Source organism: Anas platyrhynchos, chromosome 7, assembly GCF_047663525.1.
Source record: "Anas platyrhynchos isolate ZD024472 breed Pekin duck chromosome 7, IASCAAS_PekinDuck_T2T, whole genome shotgun sequence".
Taxonomy (NCBI): domain Eukaryota; kingdom Metazoa; phylum Chordata; class Aves; order Anseriformes; family Anatidae; genus Anas; species Anas platyrhynchos.
The window spans coordinates 15,262,764-15,276,875 of record NC_092593.1 but is presented as its reverse complement, the minus strand read 5'-3'; the positions used below and the strand labels follow the sequence as shown (position 1 = coordinate 15,276,875).

Genomic DNA, 14,112 nt, shown 5'->3' with positions numbered 1-14,112 from the left:
AGCATGCAGAATACTATTTTGCAACACCTGCACTACAGTTCCCAAGAGGCAATGCAGATATGTTTGGGAATCAAAATATTTTTCTTTTTCACTGCCATTTCAGAATATTCTATCTGAGAAACTCTCCTTAACTGCCAATTTTCCAGGCAGCTCGAACCAAGAATCTTCAATGAGACAACAGAGGAAATAACAGAAAGACCTAGCTAAAAATGAAAAAGAAACCTAGGCTTCCAGTTTTCATGTCATCGTCTTCTAATGAGTTTATTTTCTATTATGTGAGGTACTTAGGCTGATTCTTCCAAAAATTGATGTTAATAATGATCAATCTACATTTACTCTGCACATAACCGGAGAGGTTATGATGCATGGCATAATTGCAGTGCACTGAATGTTTCCTTTTTACGACTGGCTGCAGAGACTGTAATAGCCTGTTATTCATTCCCAGGTAACGGAGTTCCTCCTTCAGTTTAGGTGGCAGGAATTTTGTGCTTCTGCTGATGAGATTTTCAGATTTGATTCTGACTGGCAGCTGTAGACAGCTACATTTAATTATCAGACAATCAACATTGTTTTGTCACATTCTCCTTTCAAAATGACCCCAATGTACCTGACAACAATACCATATCAGACAGACCAAAGATGCTCTTGGAAAGGAAGGAGTTTTCCTGAATGCTCTTCACTCTGAGGAAGAATTTATTACATGTTTTATGTGTTTGTACTTCTTTGTTTCATTTTTCTTTTCCCTATACTTTACAAAGAAATAGAGAAGGCTCAAGGTTAGATCTGGCATAATTCCAACAGCAGTCTTTCTGTTATTCACCGATTAATTATTTATCTATTTTCCTAAGAAAGAAAATCAACAGGCAAACAAAACCAGGATGTATTATGTGTATTTACAAGCTAGAAACACTGCAAAGATAAAGGAAAGAAATGTAAATTTAAAATATTCTTGAAGATAAGACACCAAGGATAAAGCAAAATTTCATTAATGTATTCAAGTACATTGGTCCAAAACCATGCTGGGTATTAATCCAGAGCTCAAAATTGAATTTGTTTCACTGTTATTTAAAAACAGAACAAAACCCAACTCTGGAGCAGTTACAGTGAGCTGACAACCTCCACACAGAGCACAATGTACTTGATTCGACTGAAGAATACCCATTTAGTTAGATAGCTGCCACCAAAGAAAAAGGATGAGCTCGTAGCTACGGTTTTAGTGCACAACTGAGGAGAGACCGACTGTGAAAATCATCTCATCTCTCTGGGTCTGTTCCATGAGTAAAGTAAATCTATTTTTAACTTTTTGCATTGTGGTAACCTTTGGGGAAGACACGTTGTGCCATCATTCAAGACCAAAACAAGGCCTTGGAGAGAAAAAGATGCACCTTTTCTGCCTGAATGACAACCCATGGGGAGCCTAATCCCACTCACCTTTACCTGGGTGATGGTTCTGGACATTTTAGCCAAAACATGGCTAAATTTTGAAGGAAAGAACATAATGATGCAGTTGTCTGTGCCAGCTGATAATAGGATGAGTAACATTAGCTACAGATGCCCACAGGAGGTGGTGCTGGCAGGGCTGCCCGGCCTCCCTGAGGCAGTACGGGTGTCTGCCCTGAGGAGAGATGCAGCCCGCTAGGCTGCTGGGTGTTACTGTCTTTTCCACCAAAAACTGTGACCTGGGTGATCTTCCCTGAGCCTACCAGGCGTACCTTTTCCCTCAGGACTTGGCATGGCACCTCGGCAGCGCTGGGTGGTGGAGAAGGGAGAGCGACCATCAGTGAGGCTGGTGGAGCTGTGTCCTGCTGCCACATCAGGAGCTCTTCGGGGGCTGTCACCCAGGAGGAGGTAAGGCCTGGAGCCAACAGCTTCAGTCATGTTTGGGACAATGGGGAGATTGTGGTGTTTGGAGCTCCAGATCTAAATGTATAATTGATTTTGTGCACCCATGAAAGGGTTTCCAGAGTTTGAGGGAAAAAGCATGAGACTGTCCCCTCTGAGGGTGATAGGTCTTTGGCGCCCCTCACCAGACACAGAGGTGGTTTCATCAGTCATGAAGGGACAGAGAGATGTTGGGGTGCTGCTGGGTGGGGGACAGTGCTGAACACAGCCCCTGAGGTCTGGGGTCCTGAGGGGATCATGCCTGCTTGTCAGAGCTGCAACCAGAAACCTCAAGCCGAGGGCCACAATCAGTGCTGAGGGGGCTCCCAGCTGGCAGGGGGGAGGGAGGGAAGATTGTTTGCAGTAGGTTTCTGTGTCAATTTTAGAAGAATATTTGGGGAAGAAAAAGCCAACTGTGTGGTGTTGTTTCACAAGGAATGCGTGCCACAAGAGCTGGTGGCTCTCTGGGGACCAGGGGCTGCCTGAGGGAGCAGAACATGGCCGTCCCATGGGGAAAACCCCAGCCCTGGGCAGCGGGTGGCACCCTGGGGACAGGGACACAGCTTAGTGGGACCCATGGGTGAGGCTGTGGGCAGCTGGAGACCAGCACTGCTGCAGCAAGGACTGAGGGTCCCGGGGTCCTGGACTGGGGTCCTGGGTTGTGGCCCCAAGGGCTGGTCAGAGCCATTCAGGCTTATGAGTGCACTCAGAGCCCTGGCAGCGGGCTCTGTGCTCCTGCAGTAACTGGAAAAGAGAGGAAATGAAATATCAGGACATTCCAAAAGAGGCAGTGTCTGATAAAAATAAGCATTTTTACTGAGCGTGTGCTTCAGCTGTGCAACATATTGTCACAGGAAGCCACTGAGGCCAAGAACTTAAAGAGACTCCAGAAGGTTTGGTCAGTTATGCTATAGCCAGGCTGTCCACAGCTGGCACAATTCACAACAGATATCAAAGATACTCTGTAAGTGTATGCTCCAGGGAAGAATTGAGTCTTTCAAGAGAATAATTTGAGATTTAAAGTAGATTAAACAAGTATACATATCAGATTATTGCACTGCCCTCTTAAGCTGCCGTTAGAGAGGATACTGATCTGAATAGATTGCCAGTTTTATAACACATGACAATTCCTATACTGTAGGCTGAGTGAGAGTAGCCTTGAAAAACAAGTGTGTGAAGCTCACAAGATTTTAGATTTTACAAGAGCTGCAGCAACTCAGCTGCTGACAAGTGAGAGCATAGCTGACCTGAGCATCTTTCAGTCAGTGAGGTTCTATCCTTCAGAAAATAGGAGTAACCGAGGAAAATGTTATTACTTCCACAAATTAATTAAGGTTTCACATTCTTTTGCCTTTGCATGGCCTTTTGTTCTCTTTCCAATGCCTTCCCTTTTTAACCTTGCATACATAGAAGACAGGAATCCTCCACCATTTAAGTAGTCGCTTGTACCTATGAACCCAGTCCACTGTTAGGACATGATGTGAAAAATTGCCTCTGGAAGCGTCGGTGTATCAGCACAGCAAACAACAAGCAGGGAGTGGAATCCCATGACAACTCACGTATGAGTTTAGACAAAATCCATGCAAGTGTTACAGCATGTGAACATGGAAAGAGAGCTGCCATTTGTACCAGCTGGCCTCGTGCCATTCCCGGTTTAAACAGTAGAATGTGGGTCCCCAAAGTACTCAGACTACAACTTGTGATCTAAAGGAATTCCTGTGTGAGCCTTAAAGAGAAGGTTGCATTAATTGTGTCATGCTTTTCCCCATAAAGCACACATCTGTGTAAAAGATAGTAAGTTATAAACATGTTTCTTTATAAACTCGTAACTCCTTTCCACCCAGTGAACTGCCTAAACACTTAGGAACTATTGGCATCCGTTTGCCTACCACTGAATTTCAGCCATTTCTGGGCTGCAAAGTAGCAGCTGCTGCAAGATCCACTATTGAATGGACTGAGCATTGCTTGTGAATAATACTATCTCCGGCTGAAACCACATGGCAAGTGCATCCAGTGATGTCTGGACTCAGTGATTCTCAAACATTGCCCTGACACAGTTGGTGCCTCTTATCTTTCCTATATTCTGTTTTTCCTTGCAGTGTCCCAATTCTTTTCTCACTGTTTTTCCAACATGCATTGCAGCTGCCAGAAAAATAGTTGAGCAAAATAGGACTGACTCTAGGAAGCAAACAGGAAACCAAGCTTCCTTCATCTGCTTTGAGGCAGCCCATCTCTCAGCATTCTCTAACCAGAATGTTGCGATTTTAGACTTGTTATTACACACACTTTTTCTCTTGCACGCAGACACGTAATTTTCTCTCTAGGTCACTCTGCATGTTGGTTCTCTCCTCCCATTTTTTTTGTTGCCTTTTTGTTTTGATCATTGGCTGCAAATTTGCTCCCAGCTGGATTTACAGCAGAGATATACCTGACACAGAAAGACATCGATGAAGTATGCTTTTATTGCAGGGCCTAGCTGGTTAAGAAAATAAATAAATAAATAAATAAACACTTGGAAATCTTCAATGAATCTTGACCTGAGCTCCAAACCGCAGCAAGACATCACATCTCTGAGACTGACAGATGCTTTACCACCGTGACAGCGGCGGTTTGGTAGATTATAGTTTGAGAACTGCTGTGTTCTCAGAGTCAGCAAAATTGGCAGCCTGGGAACTGAACTGCTAATTGCCTGAAAGCCTATGCAAAGTCTTGCCTGGTTATTGCTAATCAGAGGAAGAATTAGGGCCAGATTATGGGTGAAAATCTGGATTAAAGTGAACCCAATTTTTTTGTAAAATGATGACCTTCTCCTGTACTTCACAGCTGGCTCTGACAAAGGATGTGATTATTCAGACCCAGCTTTCAAGCTCTCCCCCAATATCAAGACCTGAGTCCAAATCCAACATCATTATCCAGGCTCATCAGCCGAACACCTCTGAGTAACTCTAAGTGGGGATAACGCAAGACGTGTAGTCAGGTAGAGGATGTGTGCTTCAGTGCTGATCACTGTAACTTCACGAGCCCTCGGTGTCATCATTTGTAGAATGTGGCACCAATCTCCAAAGCTTGTTTTGAATCATGCAGTGAAAAATTATTGGTACTTAGGTTGCACAATTTTTTCCCTTGTTATGTCAGGAGCAAATGACAGTTTGAAGTGAGTACTGCTGCTTCAGCTCAGCAGCTGATATGTTTGCTTACCTGATGCAGTGTTTTTTGGCAGTGATTAATGAGAGCTCTCGAGTCAGAGCTTATAACCATGATGAGCATTAACAGGTAAACCCACAAACAGTAAAGGATAAAGCTCCTGAGGGAGGGAAAGGCACTCGCATCTTAGTCTGGCTGCTTATATATTGGTCTCAATCAGATTGTTCAGGGGTTGTTACACTTCAGGCCAAGCCTTTTAAAGGCCTAAATACATTTTTCATGAGAATAAATGTTTATAGCCCAAACTGACCCTAGAGAAACTGGTGTCTAACTTCTCTATTTAATCAGGCCCAGGCAGATGATTCATATTGGAATGCTTTTTTTTTGCTTTTTTTTTTTTTTTTTTTTTTTCCTGTGGCAAAATCAAACCTGTCTGCAGTATTCTCCTATACAGAAACAAGGAGATGCAGCAATGCCTGCAATATTAACAAATCTGGTGGGTATAATGTCATAACTTATAATGCTACCGATTGTGTGGGGATATTCATGTAAAAATGCCCCCGGTCATCAGTGCATTTAAGCATACGCCTAACTTTAAGCAAGTGCTTGAAAATCATTGCTGTCCCTTGAACTTTAATGGGACTTTGGGCCACTGTTCAATGATAAATTGATATTTATGTTCCTTGAACACCTGAGATGGGCTCGCTTGTGACTTTTTTGCCTTGCTGGATCATGGTTTATAACCTTACAAGTTGATTTCTATCCTAGTCTGTCTAAATATTTCAAGCACATATACAAAAATAAACCTAATCTTCTGCCAATATTCCACCTCTCTGCTCTCATGACACCCAGGACACAAACCACTGATCTTTCCAATGATCTGGCTTACAAATCTCATTTTAGAAGGTACCGGCAGCTAATCACTCTTTCAGCTGGAATACCTACATTACTGCAGCTCTGTTGCATGAGACTAGCTTGGAAAATGAAGTTAAACTTGTACAATAAAAGTAATTTAATACATGATTTAGAACTTTAACCACCTTACTACAAACTAATTTGCATGCCTGCAAACCCTTACTTGTATGAGTAACCCTATGTGTTTTGACGAGGAAGGAATTACTGGTGAGATTTGGCCTGCTGACTGTAGAAATGACAGTATCATAGATCAGTGATACTATTTACATGAAACGTGGCAGTTCCATTCATTGTTCCTGGAAAACCAGGTTTTCTGCATTTTTTTTCCCCTTCTCTACCACTGTTGGATCTTGTATTTTTGAGGAAAGGGAGAGGAGAATCAAACCTCGTATGCCAGTCTGTTATCACAATCTGAGTGTAAGATATAGGCAATCAAATAATTGATCACACTTAACCCAGTTACCTACTAACTGAAAGCACAGCTGAGATTTAGGTAGGCCACTGTTCTAATGAGCAAATTCTTTTGGCCCCTTGACAGAGCTTTAAGCAACTGTATGACTGTCAGACAGGTTGCAATGCTTGGTGTTTGGGTCTTACACTGTAGACTCAGAAAAAAAAAATGAGTTGGAAGGAACATCTAGAGGGCTGTAGTCCAAACTCCTGCTCAGAGCAGGGCAAGTTTCAGAATCAGATCAGGCTGCTCAAAGTCTTGTCGAGTTTTCAAAACCATTGGGGCTGGAGACTGAACAGCCCCTTTAAGCCCCTGCCTCAGTGATGCACCCGTCCTGCTGCAATGATTTTTTTTTCCATCTTTCCAAGCAGCATTTCCCTCGTTGCAGCCTGTGGCTGTTGCCTCTTGTCCTTTTGCAGCGCGTCTCTGAGAAAAGTCTGGCTCTGTGTTCTCCATAGGATCATGGTAGTGGAAGAATAATGACATACCCTGCTGGCCTTTTCTTCTCCAGGCTAACCAAACCCCGTGGCCCAGCCCCTCCATGTACATCAGGTGCTCCAGTCCCATATCTGCCTTCCCTGGGGTCTTTCCAGCCGGTCAGTAGCTCTGTTTCTGCAGGCCCTGAACTCCACCTGGGGTCGCTCACAGCCTGGGGTGCTTTGGACTTTGCATGTGCCGTTGTTGACCTTCACATGGTTCCATCTAACCTATTCCTCTGGCTGGTTGAGGTCCTTCTGAATGCAAACCCTGCCCTCCAGTGTGGCAGCCGCTCCTCCGGCGTAGGTGTCACTGGAGGGCGCACTGTGTCCCAGCACCCCGGGCCATATGGCTCAGCGGTAGGTAACATATTGCCTTAGTCAGCAAGAGAGATTGTTCAGCTTATCTGGCAGGAGTCGGGTTCTTAATAGCTGTTGACAAGAATTCATGGAATACTTCTGGCCACCAGACTAGGCTGAATATACAGTGTACTTTGCAGTACATGTTCTGCTAATTGGAAAAACATGTAGTCATTGTATTTTGATTATACATAAGTTTTTATCTAGTGAAGCCATTTCTGATGGGAGACCTTGCATGGGAAAGAAACATAAAATGGATAATCAGTAATATATAATTAGCTATATGGGAAAAGTGGTTGGAGTTATCTGAGAAGAAGGATTACAACAGCACACTGCTAAAGCTCAGTACCTGACCCTGCCCGCTCCAACCACCCTGGTCTGCGCTGCTGCAGCTGCGTGCCTGCAGGATCCACTCTGCAGCCCTGTTTGCTTTGCTCTCGTGCCTTCTGTTCGAGATGCCACTGCTACACGTTGCGATGGCCAAGCTGAAGGAAGGACATGATGTTGTGCAGAAGGTGTAGGGGTTTTAATTGCTGAAAACACAAAGCAGAAAGCCTCTCTCTCTGCGCGCTAGCCCACTCTGCTGCAATCATTTTTCTTTATTGACATCCCTGGCTGTGCCTGTGAGGGGAAGCAGACACTCCCAGCTAGGAAGCAGCACGGTGCACAGTCAAATGCGACGGCGTTCGTGGCTTTCTGGTAATGTGACGCTTGTGGTATCCCGCAATCTCTGCTGAGGTACTGCCAGCAAAAAGGTGGCTGTCTCTTCCAACTTGTTAAACCTGAAACAAGCCGCACACAGAAGTGACACCCAACCCAACCTCTTCCTGGTGTTTAGGTTTACCAATGCCAAGCTAACAGGGAATATGCATATGCCACGTATTCCTAGCTCCTTTTAGGACAGCTTAGCGCAGGGCCAGGATTCCCATTCACCACAGGACTGCTTCCACCACCTGGCTCCTTGTGGGGGAGAGAAGAGGCCACTGTGCTTCAATGAAGTGGGCAGAGAGGGCTCTCTGGGGGAGACCTCTGTCCCTTCGTACTTCACAAGGATGTTTCCCTACTGTCTGGCCTTCATTGCCACGCCAGAAAGGGTCAGAAGCCAGAAAAGGCCTCTCAATTCAAGAGGGACCAGGACTACAACATGCAGAGATGAACTGTTCTGCTAGAGCAGCAGGCAGAGCTGTTGGGTTTAGGGTTACATTTCTTGTTGAGAAATGTCTGAAGCTGTGAAGTTGGAAACCACACTCTCCCAAAGCCTATGTATCTGCCTGCGTCAGTCCCACTGGGCCCATTTCTTAAGAGAGGAAAGGCTTTGTCACAACCATTATAGGTGAAGATAGAATACAGTTTCTATTCTAGGTCCTTATTTTAAATATCTGTCTGAAAAGCTACAAAATGGAGGCTTGAACTTTAAACTAATTGGCCTCTGCCTAAAGATAAAATTACACTTTTAAAAACAGTTCATACGCCGAATAAGAAGACTAGAAAAATGTTTCATATTTTTTAAAAAATACGGTTTTTTGCTCCTGACCTTTCAGTTTAAGCAGCCCTGCAGCCAAAGTGGGTGAGATTTGAAAGTCAATTGGTTTTGATTACAAGCAACTGAATATCACAGACGGCGTACGTACAGTATGGATTTTAGTTAAGTTCATTAAAGCATGCAGGTATGGAAGGACACTGCATTAACTGAGCGCTCTGAACTTCTCAAGTCCTCGGAGTGGCTTTCTAGGTCAGGAGTTCAGAATACTACGGGGGAATTAAAATCTGCTGAATGGATATGCAGTTTCTCCAGTACGCTCACGTTGCCAGCACACCGAGAACTGCATTTTCCAAACTCGACACCGAGAGTTTCATTATCAAGACACTGCTCATCACATAAACAGGTGGAGGAAGGAAAAAACCTTCAAAACCTGCTCATATTTAGATCCAGATTTGTCAATAGAGCACATCACACGTTGGGTACAGCAGTTTGTTGTGTAAGCAGACCCTGTAAACCTTTAAAACAGAATAGGGCAAGATACTGCAAAGGCTGTAAAGGCAAATTGCAAGTGCTGAGCTCCTGTTTAAGCTGAATTACCTGATGTTGAGTATGAAGGCAGTGGATAAGCTGGGAACGGTCCTGAATTCACTTTCTATTCAAATCCAGACCTTGTACAGAGTGTTCAGTGAGATGTCTTATGTGCCAGAAAACATCTCTTTAAATTAAAGCTTAAGTCTAATTGTAAAGGTCCCGATGTCCCCCAAGAAAAAATAATCCCACATATGTTTACCGAGGAAGTTTTCAGTCCTTCAGGTAATAAATATCTTAGAACACAATAGGGTCTTCTGTGGTAGGTTTCCAACTTCCAGTCTCAAGGCAGAAGTAATTTCTAATAAACACAGCCTGTGGCCTCAGAGCTTGAGTTAGAGGAGGGAAAAAAGCAGTTTCTGATGTGGCATCAAACCTCTTAATGGTGTTGTTCAAGACTAATTTTTCACTGTTCCTTTTACTTGCCAAAAATAGATGACTGCTAGGCGCCGTACACATGTGGATGCTCAGCGGGCAGTGACAAGTGTCTCGGGGTAACATTCCCTCCTTCTGCTGTGCCATGTAGTTAACTCGGCCTGGACGTCTGATGAGTCTTTTTCTGCAAACAGGGACCTCCCTCCCCTTGTGAGCCTCGGTGGGAATACTCAGGCCTGCCTCTGCTGACTGCGAGGACATTTGCTGACTTCGCCGTGTCACGCGACATATGAAAATTGGCAATTAACAGTACCTGTCTTCAGGGCGGAAAACAATTGTGTATCACTTATTTGTAGGCAGCAGGGGCTTCAGATAGAGTTCTCTGAAATAAAGCAGTTGTCCCAATTTAAGCTCATTTCATTTCTTTCCAAAGAAGTGAAATACAGTCGCTGCGGTGATAGTGTCAAGTCATCCCTCTGTATTATTCTATTTGTTCCATCACAGCCCTTTCTCTCCAGGGAGCTCATTTGTATTCTCCTGCTTTCAGGTCATCTGACTCTCACTTTGTGTCATGGATTTAACTTTGCCTTTTCTTTAGTATAAATTAAAACGTTACTGTCGCCACCAGCCAAAGCCTGGAAACCACAACTGTGACTATTTAGCAACCTATTTTAAATTCAAGAAAAAGAAAAGCCCTGTACCTAAATATTTAATGGCTAATGGCCACTTGGCTTCAGATCTAGATCTAAATATTCAGGATAATGCTTACTATCACCAGTGCTGCATGCCATTTCGTTTGAGCATTTGCTGATATTGTACTTCGAAGGGCGTTTTTTCCCTTTTGAGAACACACCGCGCCGTCTAGGAGCTGCGAGCAGCCGCCTGCATCAGCACAAAGTTGCAGAGAACATTTCGCTGCCTCTGGTGCGAGCGTTTCCTTCGTGGCAGCCCTTCTTCCCCCCTTGCAGTGCACCAGGGAGGTAAAAACCCATAGGCAGGTGCTGAAGTGACCACCCGAGAGTGTGTGCTCTACATTTGAGCATCGTTTTAAAGTCTTGTCACTGATGTGCGCCCCTTCCCTCACGCCGTGTGAAATGCTCTGGCCACCTACAGCAAAATCGCTTTTCTAACACCACTGCCGCTGCGGAGCCACGGTCTAGGGATCAAGCGGGGACAAGCGCTGCCGCCCAGTCTCTGGATGATGAGGCCAGAATGGAGATTTTCCTCCCCATCTGCCCTACACCCAGCGAGGTCTAGCTGGGTGCCCAGTTGAGCGGAGTCGAGCAGCGCCGTGCAGCCCGCCCAGCCACGCCAAATTGATTTCCTGCAGATCAACGCAGCCTGCCCTGCTTCGGCAGGCAAATGCAACACCGGCTGCAATTCGGGGGCTGTCTCGGGGTGACCTGACCCACCACAAGCCCAGCTCCGCTGTCCTCATCCCCCCCAAATCCCTATTTTACACCCGGGCTCAGCAGCGAGCTTCTGCTACCCACCCCACAGCCCCATACCCTGGCCCAGCTGCGCCTGGGGGCTGTGCCCCATTTCACCCAGCCCTCCCAGCACCCTGCAGGCAGCGAGGTGCCCCCCACTGCCCCGGAGCCCCCTTTTTTTCCCCGCTAGCCCTGGGCAGGGGGCTCCGGGCCGGGCGGCAGTCGCGGCTGCAGGCGCATCGGGAGGCACCAGCAGCACCTAGCGGTGAGAGCCGGCCCGGCCCGGCCCGCCCTGCCCAGCTTTAGGGTTTGGAGGTGGGAAAAGTTGGTGGGTACAGCTCACTGGGAGCACAGCGCCCCGATTTTAACTTAGCACTTCTTTTTTTTGAAGAAGCAGGATTGTACTATTTTGCATCTGATGGCTGCTACTGAAAGGAGTCAGTGGTTTCCCGGGTGGGGCAGAGGTTTGGAGAGGTCCTGCCGTGTGTCCCAATTACAGCAGCCAGACCCCAGAGGCCAAAAAACAGCCCAGGACTTTGCTGGTACCTTCACTCGGGGGTCTCTGAGCAATGCACATGGCCAGCAGGACTGCCAGCTCTGCAGGGCAAAACAGCAAAACAGGAGCAGGGAAACGATGGGGGATTTTTGGGCAAACAATCTTTAATAGGAAAGCGCTCTCCAGAGATCTTTAAATGCTGACAGAGGGTGGGCACCCCCTTCCTTTACCTCGTTTCATGCTACTCACTGCTCGCTGCTCAGTGCCTAATTTGCAGGTCTCAGGAGGAAGAAAGGCAGAGCTTTGGGGGTCTTTTTGGGGTCCTGCCCCCGAGGCCTGGGTGAGCAAAGCACCCGCTCTGCAGCAGGACTGGGGAGGAAAAAAAAGAAAAGGGAAAATCCAGCACAGCCCTGCCACAGCAGTACCGACCTGCACCGCATCCTGCTCCCAACACTGTACGTCATTATTTAATTTACTAAATTGAAAGATATCATCCTGCTTATTAGGGAAACAGATGAGCTCAACAGTTATTTACTATTCACGTCGAAATTAATATGAATACCCCGAGAAGATGCTGTACCAACAAATCAGTGCGGGTTTTTCTGTAGAACTTCAGAAGAGATGGGGGTGAAAACAGAGGGCAGAGGAGATGCTGCCGTGCCCGGGGCTGCTTGCTCAGCACCCTTCAGGCTCTGCCCGGGTCGAGGCACATCCTTGTACCCGAGGTCTGGGCAGCACCCAGAGCCACGCTGTGTTCAGCCTGCACCCGCTCCCTGCCCTCAACTTTGCGGTGCGTGTTTTAACGTGGAAATCAGATGGAAAACATAAATTACGAATTGTCCATTTCGGGCAAACTGTATCCAAAAACGTGCTCCAGCATGAGGGGAAGCAGTGCTAGTTACCCGACTACAGAACTGAGAAATTAAGACGGGGCAAATAATCACGTCTGGGGTAACGAGCGCCTCTGTGCCGTGACTTTGACCTGGGGGAGCCCCCTGCCACCCCAGCCGGACCCCCGGCACGGTGCCGCTGGTTTTACAGAGCATCAGTGGCCGGCTCCGCGTGGGGAAGAAAAAACAATAATAAAAAAGTAAGATGAAATAAAATGAAATAACCCCCAGCTCATTATGCACGCACCCCCACGCAGCGCCATCGCGCAGGCCGCCCTGTCGGAGGCTCCGGCAGCGAAATAAAGAGCCCAGGCCCTCCGCCGGCAATTCCCCCCGGCCTCCAGAGGCACGGGGGACCGGAGCCCAAACTTTGACCCCCCCCCCAAAAAAAATATTTGGGGCCCCCTCCCACCGTCCGCCCTTCTCCCGCTGCAGCCCTCCCCGTGCCTGCCCTCGCCCCTTCCCCTCTCCTTCCCCCTCGCTCCGCGCCCCCTGCGCTGGGAGCCCCTCGGCTGCCACCGGGGAGAGCCGGAGCCGCCAGCCCCTAGCTCCCTCCTCCTCCTCCCCTACCTCCTCCTCCTCCTCCTCCGCCTCCTCCTCCTCCTCCTCCTCCCCCCGCTCTCCGATGGCAAGAGTTGGAGCCGCGCTGCTCGCAGCCGCCGGGAAGAGCCGGCGGAGCGCGGGGCAGGACCCGGGGCCCGACTTCGCGGCTCCCCGCATCGCCGCCGCCTCCTCCTCGCCTCGCATGGCCCGGGCCGGAGCTCCCTGAGCCCGGGGCCGTGGGGCTGAGCCGTGGGGCGAGCCGTGGGGCCAGCCGTGGGGCCAGCAGCCGCTCCCCGCCGGCCTCCAGCGGCAGCCGGAGCGCGATGTGCCGCTGAGCCCCGCAGCCGGAGCCCCGCCGACACCCCGTAAGCACCGCGCCGGGGCCGGGGGAGGGAGGTGGGAGAGCAAACTTCGTGCTGCGGAGGGGGAGAGGGGCCGGGGGGCACCCTGCGGGGCGTCGGGGCACCCTCCGAGGTGTGGGGACACCCTACGGGGCTTGGGGGACGCTGTGGGGTGTAAGGACACCCTGCGGAGCGCGGGGACACCCAGCGGGGTGTAGGGACACTCTGCGGGGCATGGGGACACTCTGTGGGGCACGGGGATACTCCGCAGGGTGTGGGGACACTGCAGAGCGTGGGGACACCCTACGGGGTTTAGGGACACTCTGCAGAGCGTGGGGACACCCTCCAGGGTGTGGGGACACCCCACGGGTGAATGCACACCCTGCAGGGCATTGAGACACCCTACGGGGTCCAGGGACCCCCTGCGGGGTGTAAGGGTGCGCTCCTGGCCCCACGCTGGGCTGGGCTGGTCTGGTAGTCCCGGAGCTAGGAGGTGGCCCCGGAGGTGGCTTCGTTCCTCTTTCTGTCCCCCTCTCCAGCACCTTCCCGGCTCTCCCGAAACCCGCTGAGCGGGGCTGCGAGGGAGGGAAGGGGTGCGGTGGTGGGGAGCCGGATGGCTTGGATGGAGGGATATTAAATTATTATTTTTTTTTTCAGATGGTAATTTGTCTTTGTGGTAGGGGTGGCCCATTAAATTTCAGCTCACGTCCTGATGGAGATCAAAAGCGAAGGGGAGAGG

The 14,112-nt window shown here is 48.5% G+C and overlaps 1 protein-coding gene across 4 annotated transcripts in view; it reads left to right on the top strand.

Annotated features, from left to right (window-relative positions):
- The first annotated feature begins 13,053 nt into the window (after nt 1-13,053).
- SEMA5B (semaphorin 5B) overlaps nt 13,054-14,112 on the top strand; it is a 261,873-nt gene continuing 260,814 nt past the window's right edge. The window contains exon 1 of one of the 4 annotated variants that reach the window (XM_038181972.2): nt 13,054-13,397. The gene's annotated coding sequence lies outside the window, so the exon portion shown is untranslated. The remainder of the gene's footprint in view (nt 13,398-14,112) is intronic. The other 3 variants (XM_038181973.2, XM_038181977.2, XM_038181974.2) reach the window with 3 other exon arrangements.